This window comes from Sus scrofa, chromosome 15, assembly GCF_054392235.1.
Source record: "Sus scrofa isolate SSC_HxYL_T2T_F1_AM1 chromosome 15, Sscrofa_HxYL_maternal_Yorkshire_Landrace_v2.0, whole genome shotgun sequence".
Lineage (NCBI taxonomy): Eukaryota > Metazoa > Chordata > Mammalia > Artiodactyla > Suidae > Sus > Sus scrofa.
The window spans coordinates 66,997,537-67,011,216 of NC_139397.1; the positions used below are offsets into that span (position 1 = coordinate 66,997,537).

Sequence of the window (13,680 nt, forward strand, 5' to 3'; positions counted from 1 at the left end):
AGAGAAGCAGGCAGGCACCAGTTAAGCTTCGTCCCTATGGCCCCCATCCCTGTTCTCCTCTTTCTCTTTTTTTTTTTTTCTCTCTACCAAAGCGGCCCCAGTCTTCCACCCCCACCTTGCTTGCTCTAAGTCTGGCTGGCTCTCCTTCCTGCACCCACTGCTGGGTCAGAAAAAGCCAGCGATCGATTCAAGCGATCTAACAAAGCTGAGATGGGGCGGGGGATGTAGGTGGGACCTTATGGGTTGGACCTGAGTCTTGGCAAAGTCTGATATCTGATTCCTCCCTAGAGAGGTAAGCTTTTCAACAGCAATTTCTTCCTGCCTGCTGCTGAGAGACAGTGTTCCTTCCCAAGCCCTCTAGTAAGTTTTGTTCACCAAGAGGACTGTTATTACCTGATTTTTCAACCAACAGTGAGAACAGTTTTTCCTAACCATGGACAGCTCTGTCTTCAGCCGTTTTTGCAATGATTGTGTCAGATTTGGTGATGCCCAGTGGGAAGTGCTGAGTGTATGTTGGAAGAAGGGGGGGAGGTGCTCAGGAAGGGAAGAGGGGTTCATATGTCCCTACTCTGGTCCCCTTTAAATTTCCACTGCCCTGTCCCACTCACAGGGTCTTAGACGAATGCCATGATGACAAGAAACGCTAGTAAAGTAACAGAGCCACAAAGGAAGCAAAGGGCTCTTACTTCATCTTGAAATTAGCCTTCATGGTGACTCCACACTGTGGAGGTTGAATTCCCTGGTGCTGTAATATATACCACATGTCCTCTGCTCTAACCGCACGGCAAGTGTTAAGAAGAGTTTCTATAAGAGCATGCCTTGTGGGTTAAGTTTTGGGAGTTTTCCCTTACAGATCGTTTCAATGCTGACCTTTTTTTTTTTTTTTTTCTTTTTCCTTTTAAAACAGCAGTGGTTAAAAGACTGGAAGAAATGCACTGCCCTTAATAAAGAGCGTAGTCTGCCCTGAACCTCCCGTTATTTTCCTGTCAGCACACGCTGTATGCATCTGAACCTTTAATCCATGCTCTACTGTGACTGGACACCTGAATAGTTTCCAAGGAACCATTTTGCTCACCTATGTCAATAGGGGTCTTAAAAACTGTCTCTAAATCCATACTACATAACCACCACGTTAGTCCCAGAAGCAGTAAAATTTAGAGCTTAAGTCTGGAGAGAATCTGCTTTAAGCACACTGTATTTGGCAAAGCACACACTCTCCACGGCTTTGAAATATTTTTAAGCTGTAAGTGGACATGCGATAATATTATCATTTCTTTCAAAATGAAATTAGTCCATAAGTATAAATTAGCTAAAGGGTAGTAATATCTTCAAATGTGTTTGCAGTACTATAGCTAGCAACAAACGACAAAAGCCTAAACCAATTTGCATAATTATAATTATTACTGACAAGCTTATGGGCAAAATGAATTATCCTTACATTCACCCCTATATAACCTGGTTTTAGACACCAGAAAAAAGTCCCTTAAAATAATTTCTAAAAAGCAAAAATAAAATAATTTCTATGCCTACTTTCAAGCATTAACTATTTGATTTAAAGCAGAGGTTTTTCTTAAAGATTCTAGTAACAAACATGAAATTACACATCATAGAAAATCTATATGAAGGCATTTATAGTATTCAAACTAAGAGGAGTTAAGATTTTAGTAGATGCAAACTATTACATTTAGAATGGATAAGCAATGAGGTCCTGCTGTATAGCGCAGGGAACTATATCCAATCTCTTGTGATGGAACATGATGGAAGATACATGAGAAAAAGAATGTGTATGTATTATGACTGAGTCACTTTGCTGTAAAGCAGATATTGACAAAACATTGTAAATCAACTATACTTTAATAAAAAATGTTAGAATAATTTTAATTATCAACATTCATGCAAATACAACCAATATGGGCAAGTAAATATTTATGCTAAATTTTAGAATAATTGATAATTCCTTTAGAGATCACCCACTTTAATTATGTGACACTTAACTCCTCAGCTCTGCCCCAAACCAATATTCCATTCATGTCTAATATTTTGGCATTTCACCCACAGCCAAGGTCACCTAGATTTCCAAGACCAAAAGGGGTTCAGGTAGCCCAAATTAAGCAGGTAAGAAAAGATACCAAGAGCAGTAACCCACAGTTAAGAAAAGTGGCCCTTCACTTGACTACTCACCTCACCTTAATCATGAAGAACAAACATAATCAGCAGACAAAGAGATTTCTGGGCACTGCTGAGATTAATAGATATCATATTAAAGGTGACCAACACTTACAAAGGAAAAGAACATATTAGGTAAAGGCTAGAACAAAACTTCAGAAACAGAGTCCTGTGGGCTGCCACAGCTGTTCTTTCCCCTGGACTACACTAATCAGACTGTGGGATGTGTACATGTCCTCCTAGAGATATAATCCATGACCTCTTTGGCTTCTTAGAGCTAAGATCACCTTGCAAAGAGCCAGCATCCTGTAATGTTGTTTCCTATCAAATTGGAAGGTAAATGTAATTGAGGAAAGGGAGTAGGACAGGAACTAATGGAAAAACGATAGAACTAAGAAATTCTCCATTAGTTCTATTCTTGGGACTAGGAGTCAGAGTTGCCTTTATCCCTTTATTAATTCCTTTACAGCAATAACGAACTGAGAACCTGAGTAGTGTGGATGGGTAAGGGAATCAGAATTTTTTTGAAGAGAACATGCATATTTGCAGGAAAAATTGCCAAGGATTAATCATTCAGACTCCATTTCCAACACAGCTTAGGAACACCCTTATTTCCATGTCCCCTTGAAAAATGAATCTTTACTACCTTTTTAAAGCCACATGATCACCTCCTTCATAACAACAAAAGCTACTTTTATTGAGCTCCATCATTGTGCCAGGAACGCTACTAGGTTCTAAACATCCATGATTTCTGATCTTCATTAATCCTGTACAGTAAATATTATCTTAAAAAAAAAAAAAGACTCAGGTAGTGTAGGTAATTTAGCCCAGGACACACATCTATTAAGCAGTAGGACCAACTTTTGAACAAAGGTCTGACTCATGCTATTTTACTGAAAAACACTGTTTCTCTCTCTCTTTTTTTTTTGGTCTTTTTAGAGCTGCAACCGTGGTATATGGAAGTTCCCAGGATAGGGGTCAAATTAGAACTTCAGCTGCTGGCCTACACCACAGCCATAGCAACATGGTATCCTACACTGCAGCTCACGGCAATGCCTGATCCTTAATCCACTGAGCAAGGCCAGGGATCGAACTCGCATTCTCATGGATACTAGTCGGGTTGGTTACAGCCGAGCCACCACGGGAACTCCTATTTCTCATTTTTAATCAAAAGAATGCATTTGATTATGGATTGCTTATCTATCACATCAATCAGAAAAATATGTGAACCAGAAAGTGTAACAATGAAATAGGCATTATTACCTTTATGTAGCTGGAAATGAACTTCAAGTTACTTAGTTTCCAAAACAAGAGCCTTCTAAAATTCCACCTAATGATTTTCAGAAGTTATAAGAATTAAACATAGGTTATCTAAATATGATATATTTATAGTTTAAATTGAATGAGCTCTTTCATTGTTTTAGTTCTGGGATTTTCTTTGGAAAGCTAGTTCAGTTATACATTGCTATGAAAAAATAAGTGCCCTGAAAACAATAACTACATTTTATCTCTTACTAGTCTGCAGGTTTACTGGGTTTAGCTGAGTGGTTCTTCTGCTCCATCAGATGGCAGTTGAAACTTCAATCCACTGGAAATGTAACTGAACTGAAACATTTAAGTTTCATGCACATGACTGGCAGCTGATGCAAGGTATCAACTGGAAACTCAGCTGGGACTGTCGGATGGTGACGGTGCATGGTCAGATGGTGATGGTGCACCAACATGTGGCTTCTCCACCTGGCTTAGGCTTCTCACAGCATGGCAACTAGGTTCTGATAGGATGCTGTCTTAAGACTGACAGAAGTGGCAGAGGTTATTTCCCTATTGGGAATACGCTGTTGGCTTAGCAGTCACAGGGCCAGCTGAGATTCAAGGTCAGGGGAAATAAATCTTGATAGAGAGAGTGACAAAAAATTTGCAGCCACGATTAATTCACCACAGCAGGTAAGGAAGTAAATATTAGTAAACCAACCTGAGGTTAAGAGGAGATACAGTCATGTAGAATGAGCTCTGGCAGAACAAAGTCAAAACATACTTGGTTTCTGATCCACTTTCATAATATTCCAGCTTCTCCCTAAGCCCGCTTCAATGAAGAAAACCATCCTATTATGTCATCAAATAAAAATATTAAAATTCTCCTGCCACTTCAATTCAAGATAGGCTACTGCTTCTCCTTTAATTTGTTATCATCAGAAGTATTTAGCATAATTCCAGCAGATGAAAGAGGATGGCAAGTGCCACTTTGCTTTTGTCCATATTATGCAAATTTATTTTCTATTCTACCTTTTTTCTGGTATGTTTGACTATTTCACTCCAAAATTGTTTATCTCTGAAATGTTTACCCTCACTCCTTAAGTCTATGGCTGCAAAAGTAGAATTTACCTCACGGTATTTAATACCATGACGACAGCAGCGATTTCACTTTTGAATTATCATCTTTGTAGATGACTATGTATAAACTGTCATGATTTATTCATTTGCTAATGAATTATGAAATCATGATTTTCACAAGAAAGCTTCAGGGCTTAAAAGGATCCTTAAAACTTGCTGCTTCCTATGAGAAGACAAAGTACTCAAATGGATCAGTTAGCCTCTTCTCATCCATCTGAAAATCTTCCCCCAGCTCATGTCTCAGCTCCTCCACGGAGCCCTTCCAGGATCCCAAGTCTCAGTCACAGGATTCCTTAATTCTACTTGGGGTGCCTCTTCACAGGTGTTATTATTTAATTATGCATATAGGACAGAAGAATGCAATTCCTTTGAAGGCCATGTTTATCAGTATCCTAGTGTCCAAAACTAGAGCTGTGCTCTCCATTAAATATATGTATGTTGTTTGGTTTTATTTTTAATTGTGACGGAACTACACTGATTATGACACCTCTATTAAATTGGTAGACTTTTTTTCATATCCATGTATTATTCAACATACCCTCTATACTCCCCTCCATATTTTCAAATATTTTAATGTCCAGTTCAGATATACATGCTTACCAAATTTTTATGATTGTTCCCAAATATGCCTTTTATGAATTTATCTTCATCTTGGGAAACTCTGTTACTCCAACTACACTTAACTCTCTAGCACAGATCCTTTCAGTGGATGGAACTTTGGGAATAACCCAACATTTAACTGTCTTTCCTGTAATTCTCTCTTCAACTAAACAGAAAAGTTCTCTAAGGGCAAACCAAATAAATCCACCTACTCTTTGATGTCCTTCTACATTATTCACAATGTGAAACGGGTGAGATGAAACTCATTTCACCTTATGGTGCAATTATTTTTTCTTCCCCCTTTGATGGTGAGTCAAGACTGATTATGCTTTATTATTACCCAGCGAACATTATCTCAGAAAAGACAAACTGACTTAATTGGAATAATTATTTTGTGTGAGGCTGTATCAAATGTTGAATATTGACTGTGGTTTGTGTTCTCATTTTGTAACAAGATCAATTTACCCTGCACAGTTTGTTCTTTATACATTTAGATCCCTTGATCTTGAGCTATAGCTCAAGGTATAGTAAATGCTTTCAAAGATGAGGATGTGAGAATTTTATATTGAAAGATTTTTATTAAATCTGATGGTTATCATGGGTTCACCTGGAGAGAACCTATTATTTTTGCACTCCCCATAAGTAAAATTATTAGTTATATACAAATGGTTGATTTTATTTTTAGTTTTACAAGTCATCTTTCTTTTAAAATTACTCTGGGCATGTCTGGAACTAGATGGAAATGGTGGCTGCACATCACTGTGATAAATGCCAATGAATGGTTCACAGCAAAATGGTTAATTTTATGTCATGAGAATTCCAACTCAATGAAAAAATTATATTGCACACTAGCCATGGTTTCAGCTTCTCCAACATTTTTTTTTTTTTTTTTTTTTGTCTTTTTGCCATTGCTTGGGCCGCTCCTGCGGCATATGGAGGTTCCCGGGCTAGGGGTCGAATCGGAGCTGTAGCTGCCAGCCTACACCAGAGCCACAGCAACGCGGGATCCGAGCCGCGTCTGCAACCTACACCACAGCTCACGGCAACGCCGGAACCTTGACCCACTGAGCAAGGGCAGGAATCGAACCCGCAACCTCATGGTTTCTAGTCGGATTCATTAACCACTGCGCTACGAGGGGAACTCCCTCCAACATTTAACTTTAAAAGGAAAACAATGTACAGCAGAAAAAAATTGTATTGGGGAAATAACAATAAAAAATTAAAATATAAAAAATAAGCATTAGATATAATGATAATGTAAAATATTAGCTTTATTAAAAATATAAGCATTTTTATTTCCTAAAAAAAGTAAAAGGAAAACATATTCCATCTGATCAGTGTTACTAGTGAACTGCACTAAAATAATGAGGCTTTGTCAGGTATAGGTTGCTATTCTTCTAAAAAATCTTAATAGGTCATGTAGCATTGAATCTCTGACAACTATTAATTAACTATGAACACTAAATTGATGTTGGTGATGCAATAAGGCATCCCAAGGAACTCAAAAGCACAAGTAAAGATAGAAAAATTGATGTGTCATTGAGCGTTTCAATTCAAAGACGTTTTATGAGAAAATGGGCAAAGGCTTACAAGTCTATCTCATTTTATATTCTTTAAATGTTATTTCTCATTATTCAACACCATTCCATTCCCATATTTGGAATATACTAGAAATATGAGCCAAAGATGGGGAGAAAGTGGCAGTCATTTGAATTATCTGCATTTTCAACATGTTGTGTGCTTTGTTGTGAAGTGTGTCTTAAATCCATCACTGGAACGTAAATTCCATAAAGGCAAGCACTTATGTCTGTTTTCATCACTATATCTCTACTACCTACAACATGCCTGGCACATGGAAGCCACTCAGTAAGTATTATTGAATGAATACATCGTTATGGAAACTCTACTATAGAGGGATGGATAAACTACAGAAAAATGTCTTAAAATCAAGGATATGTCATACAAAGTTTTACTTGTGAGAATCAACGCAAATCATGTTAAATGATTCTGTGTATCATGGAAAGAAGAAAAACCTGAAGGAAAGTCATCTTTATAGTGACTACTCTGATGTTATATGGATAGATGGTCCTTCATAATGCTTAATAGAACAATGTATGTGGAATCAGTTACCTTGAACAAATGCCTTTGCTTGGTTTCATTAATATTCACTACTATAAGTTAAGTTCACAGCACAGAGCACCACAGATAAGAGAGAATTTCTGTTTGTTCTATGTTTAAGTATTATGGCAAATGTAACAAATATACAAGGGATAATTTGTGTTTTATGTGCAGGTACATGTACAACCTTATTTAAAAATAATAAAGACTGTACTTTGGTGTAGTAAGAGAAATTAAACATAAGGAATTAAACATTGCTAATCAATGCTTTGTAATATAAATTTAGTAAAGTTTCAAAAACAGCAAGTTTTTAAACTTGATTTATATTTGGGCATTAGCCGTTTGTTTTACAGTTCAGTTATTGGTCAGGTGACTCTATAAACTGGTCCCCAGATCAATAAAAAAATGTAGTGTATAGCACATCACTTTTACAAATGCCCTAGAAATCTCTTAATTTGTTTTTTTTTACTCAGCTAGAATGTTATTTTATTACAGTCAAAAAACAATTTTCATGCATTGTATAAGCAAGAAATTGTTTTTCATTACAAATAAAGCCTTTATAAAACAGTTTACTCTGTTCATACTTCTCATACTTGTTTAACCCTACATCTTTTCTTAGTTTTCTCTCTTAGTACACAAAAATGGAAGGGATAAATCCATTTTTTTAATTTGTTTTTTAAAATCTTCTGTTTCAGAAACCATTGAGCATGAGATGGCCCACGTATGAAGGCAGTTATGAATTACTTGTAAGAAAGTATCAGCTACTCAAGAGACTGTGAAACAGCATATAAAACCATGTATAAATAAACCCTCACAACTTACGCTAAACAAAGGAAGCGTGGGGTAAGGACTGATCTGAATTGTTCTACTTTAAAATATAGTCAAAATTTCTAAATATGAGAAGGCTTCAGCCAGAGGAAACCTTTTACAATATACATTTTCCCTTGAGTCTACACAGTTTTCTCTCCTTGTTACTGATCGGCATGAAAATATAAAGTTGCACCAAAGGAAAAAAAAAAAGGAGCCCTCAAGTATATGCAGTTTCCAGAACTGATCTGGCATTCTGAGTAAACCACCTGATTGGCAATTCTGTTGTAAGGTCATAAGCCTTACGATATTCATACAAGCAGAAGTATCCCTATTTAAAAACCAAATGCCAGCTTTATATATTTCCGCTGTTTCTCAATCCAAAGGGCGGAACCTTTTTCTGCATTGTTACAATTTTGATTACGTTAAAAGTATGAATTTGATAGTCATAAGATAAAAATATGATTTTCATTTGACCTCCAATTCAAAAGTTTCTCTCATAAACCACACAATGTGTTGCTGGCATCAGATTGGTTGAATAATGACTTGTTTCTTTTCTTTCTATCTCAGAAATTATTTGCAGTAAAAGGATGTAGGCTTAATGCAAAGATGAACCATAATCTTAAGAATAATTAGATTTAAATTTTTCATTGACTGACTCTTGGAGTTGGAACAGCCAGCCCTTGCTCATGAATTTTATCTTATACAAAAAGAAAAAAGTCTTAAGAGATAAAAATAACCTGCCTGGGGCACCAAAATTAATTTCTGAGTCAAGACTGGAATTCAGGTCTATTGCTCCTCCTTTTTCAACTCATTTCTACAAAGGAAGGGCTTTAGTTACCTACTGTCCCTATAGATGCCCTTGAGCAACTACCATAGCGTGGATAGTTTAGATTTTCTGTCACTACTGTCATGGGTTATCTCCATAGAAATATCTCACTATGACCTTTAGCTGTGATTATTTCTACTTGAAAGTTTAATATCTTTAATGCGCCCATGACCACTTTTGGTCACAACTCTACTGAATATTCAGACTCTTTTCCTGGAAGTTATTATGAAACCAGTATTCACGTGTGGACTCAGCTATTCAACAGCATTTCATCACTAAGAGGACACACAGAATGTGGGCTCTAATGGCTTGCATGGACGGGCATAGCATAAAGGGACACTGGTGGATGGAAGGGAGATCATCTTCAGGAAAGAAGGCTTTATCTCAAAACAGGTGTCAGTTGAACATTGTCATGATTCAAACATATATAATAGCAAATGTTGCGAATATCTGAGAAGTAGGGTTACATGCTCTTTTAATCTGGAGAACTGTAAGGAGAAGGAGTGATTGTAAGAAAGAGGAAAAGGAAAGCTTGTGATGACTGAATTATACTCAGAAATATGGTGACTAAAAAATCCCAGGTCCAAATATAATGATTTATTCCAGAGAAACCTATATTCTATTTGTTGATATAATCCATCACCAATACATTATTTTAAATAATGTAATAAAGCATACTGGAATCATGTATATTGGAATATTTGGAAAAAGATACATTCACATATGCAACTTACTTGAAACTGCATCCAAAATAAAAAGCTGATTGATAGATAAATGAATTGATATTTGATAAAGCAAATATGGCAAATGTTAAGAGTAAAATCTAGGGATTGGGCATAAGTTGTTTACAATTCCTTCAACTTTTCTGTGTATTTGAAATTTTCATAACAAAATGCTAGAAAATCTTAAAAAGGTTTTTTTATGGCTGTTTCTGGACACCATAAATAGAGTAAGTTTTATTGTAAAAAATTCTTTAGTCAATGCCAAACAAAACAATCTACCAATCCCACATTCGGTAACCTGCAACTATTTTCCTTCCTCCACTTGCATGACCCCTCCCTATCCACCTTGTTCTACCCCTCTTACTTTAAGATGAATTTCAAAATTATATCCAGAATGTAAGATTCATACAATTTGAATCATTATCTAATGGCAATGAAGTACTTTATATGACAAACCATTAGCTGCTGCGGAAAATCTAAGAGCTTTTCCTATCCCCTCCTCCTCTACCATTTATTTATTGAGAAGGGATTTTTTTCTTAATGCTATACTTCAATCACTAGGGAATTGGAACATCTATGAATAATGTGAATTGGGAAATCGTAAAGTTCAAGCTACTGACAAAATCAGAAGGGTTAAACAGTAAGCTTCATTCTGTTGAGAAACAAAAAAGAATCCTTTCATTGTGAATGACACCCCCATCCTGAATATACTTTTTTTCAATGGTCAGCTGGTCAGAGGACACTATAAGGCCAGAGACTGTGATGTGGAAGTTGAGTTTTTCCACGGCTGTGTTTCCCACCCAGTTATGCATACAGATATTTTATAAAACTATTAAATATTTATGATGCAGTACAAAGCCCCTCTAAAAGCATCTGTATTTAACTAAATCATGTCACCAACAGCAAGAGGCATACCAAGCAATTTAACCTCTCAGGAAAAGTACTTCTTTTACATATGACTGGAGTGCAAAGAGTTTCATCTATAGGCTTCTTTCTGCCCCACATTACTGTCTATAAGAAGAAAAGGCTTAATGTAAATGGTTTGAAGGCTTTTCAGACAGGCTTCTCAAAGGAAACATAAATCTTCTGAAGCATTTCTCAAAAATTCTTCCCTGAGGTTTTTCCAGGACACTGTCACTAGAGGTCAGACAAATAACCCATCCTCAGGTTAAGTCTCCTTAACCCCAAGTTAAATACCTGTCTTTTCTTCTATCAGCACCTCCTGTTCTTCCAAATATTTGCCATAGTCTGCCACTGACTATCCAAAAGGTATCCATGCCTAACTGGATCCCCCTCATTCTTCCCTCTACCTTCAAAAAGACACAAAGTTTTGTATGGCTATGTCAAAAAATAAATTACTATTAACCATTCATATCCCTTAATACCAATGGAATCTATTGAGAGAAGTACTTCTACTTCTTAAGCACATTTAAAGATACCTAAGCATTTGGTGATGTAAGAGAATAGCAGAGAGCGATCTCTGAATTTTTTTTTTAAGTGCGAGAATTAGAATGGATAAGCAATGAAGTCCTACCATATAGCACAGGGAACCATATCCAGTCTCTTGGGACAGACCATGAAGGAAGATAATAGAAGAAAGGGAATATATATACATACATACATACATATATATACATATATATATATATATATATATATATGACTGGGTCACTTTGCTGTACAGCAGAAAATGGCACAACATTGTAAATCAATAAAACTTTAAAAAAATGAAGTAAAAAGTGCAAGAAAGGCAAAACATTTTTAGGCATCTCAGCCTCAGAGCTAGCGTACTTCTGGAAATGGGAGGTTTCAAAATAACCTCTGACTGGGAAAAAATGTGTTGAAGGGGTACAAAAATAATTATTTTAGTGATATGTATGCTGTCAAAAAATTAAGGCTAAATGCTTGAATTGTCCAACTCAAAATGAAATGATATTACTGTAATTCAGCCAATGTAGAGCAACTAATTAGGAAATTTGCTGCTCAGCATTTAAACTAACTTTTCACAGTCTGGCAGGTAAAAAATGGAAACCTCAAGATGACCTGCTTCTCAAAAGCAGTAGGTTTCAGATTTTAAGGTCACTGTATTTTAAATAATAAAAGTAGCTGACATTTCTAAAGCCCTAAGATGTATGTTAATTTATCTAATTTATCTACCTATCCATCCATTCAGCCATAGCAAAAAATGGTTACTAAGTGGCCACTTATGCCTCAGCCCTGGTATTGGACTGAGGGTTATAGATCTGTTAGCAAGAAGGTAAAAGCAGTTCTACCCTGCAGTCTCTCTTTTCTCTGAAGTAGCAAGTGAGGTTATCTGCAGAGAGAGAGATATGATTCACATCTTGAGAGTGGTAAGGTCTGAGTCACCTTGGAAGACAGAAGAGAAGGCTAACTGTGAAAAACAGAAGTAGGTCGGACATTGTGGCAAATAGTACATACGCACTAGTCCTTCCTTATTTATAATACTCACTACGAGGATCCTTATTTCTCCTCCTGAGAATTCTATTTTGAAAGTGCAGCCAATGGAAGAAGATTTTTAAAAGAGTCACTGGAGGTTATTATGCCAAGTGAAATAAGTCATACAGAGAAAGTCAAACTCTGCATGATATGACTTATATGTGGACTCTAAAAAATACCACAAAGTAGTAAATATAACAAAAAAGAATTAGACTCACAGATATGGAAAACAAACTGGTGGTTACTAGTGGGGAGAGAGAAAGGAAAGGGGAGGAGCAATACAGGGGTAGGGAACTAAGAGGTACAAACTAATACGTGTAAAATAAGCTACAAGGATATCCTGCACAACATGAGGAATATAGCCAATATTTTACAATAACTATAAGTGAGTAGAGATTAAAGAAGTATAATCTTTAAAAATTGTTAATCATTATGTTGTACACCTGTACTTCTGTAATAGTATACATTCACTATACTTCAATAAAAATAAATAAATAAGAAAGACAACACTGTGAGTTTACACCAAGTTAAAATTATTCATTATAAAGTGAAAAGGGAAAGTTTGGTCTTTAGTTAATGCCTCTTCTGCCACAGATTTCCCCTATATATGTGGGAAATTTATACATGTGAATATATTGGAAATATATATGGGAATATATGATATATATTTGCTTTTCAGGGCTGCACCTGTGGCATATAGAGGTCCCCAGGCTAGGTGTCAAATCAGAGCTGCAGCAGCTGGCCTATGCCACAGCAGCAACACAGGATCCATGACAGGTCTGCAACCTACACAGCAGCTCACTGGCAATGCCTGATACTTAATCTCCTTATTGTTTTTTGTTTGTGTGTTTGTTTGTTTTGTCTTTTGTCTTTTTAGGGCCGCACCCACGGCATATGGAGGTTCCCAGGCCAGGGGTCTAATCGGAGCTATAGCTGCTGGCCTACACCACAGCCACTCCAGATCTGAGCTGTGTCTGTGACCTACACCACAGCTCACAGCAATGCCGGATCCTTAACCCACTGAGAGAGGTCAGGGATCGAACCTGTAACCTCATGGTTCCTAGTCGGATTCATTTCTGCTGCATCACAATAGGAACTCCTCATCTCCGTATTGTTTTTAAGGACAAGCGCGCACACACCTGAAAAGTCAATGAATTCTGTGCAAACTAAAAGAGCTTTTAAAAATGAGGAGTAAATTAGATCTAATTATAGTTGATGGAGTAGTGAAAGGCCCTAGATTAACATTACAAGCACTTTACATGTAAAATTAAGCCTGCAGTTTAGTCAGCAAAGATAGTCTTTTTCTATATCTTGTTTATGTCTACTATAAATATCATAAGCATTCCATTAGCATTTAACCCAGTGATTAATGCATATATAATGGAATCGGGTTCTAATCAGTGATAATAACTGCCTACAAATATTTCCACAACTGTTCATCTACCAACTCTTTTACCCTGACTAACAGAGACATGCCGACTGAAGTCTAAGGGTTCATGTAGTTACAGGAAACCAGATGCATTATTTATAAGGATGCAGAGGCTAGAAAGTTCGGCTGTGTCACTTATCCTAGCAGTACTAGGCTCTAAG

The 13,680-nt window shown here is 36.6% G+C and overlaps 1 protein-coding gene across 23 annotated transcripts in view; it reads right to left on the reverse strand.

Moving 5' to 3' along the window:
- The window catches only part of NRG1 (neuregulin 1), a 1,062,032-nt gene that overhangs the window by 115,680 nt on the left and 932,672 nt on the right, over window positions 1-13,680 (reverse strand). The gene's annotated exons all lie outside the window — the stretch shown is intronic.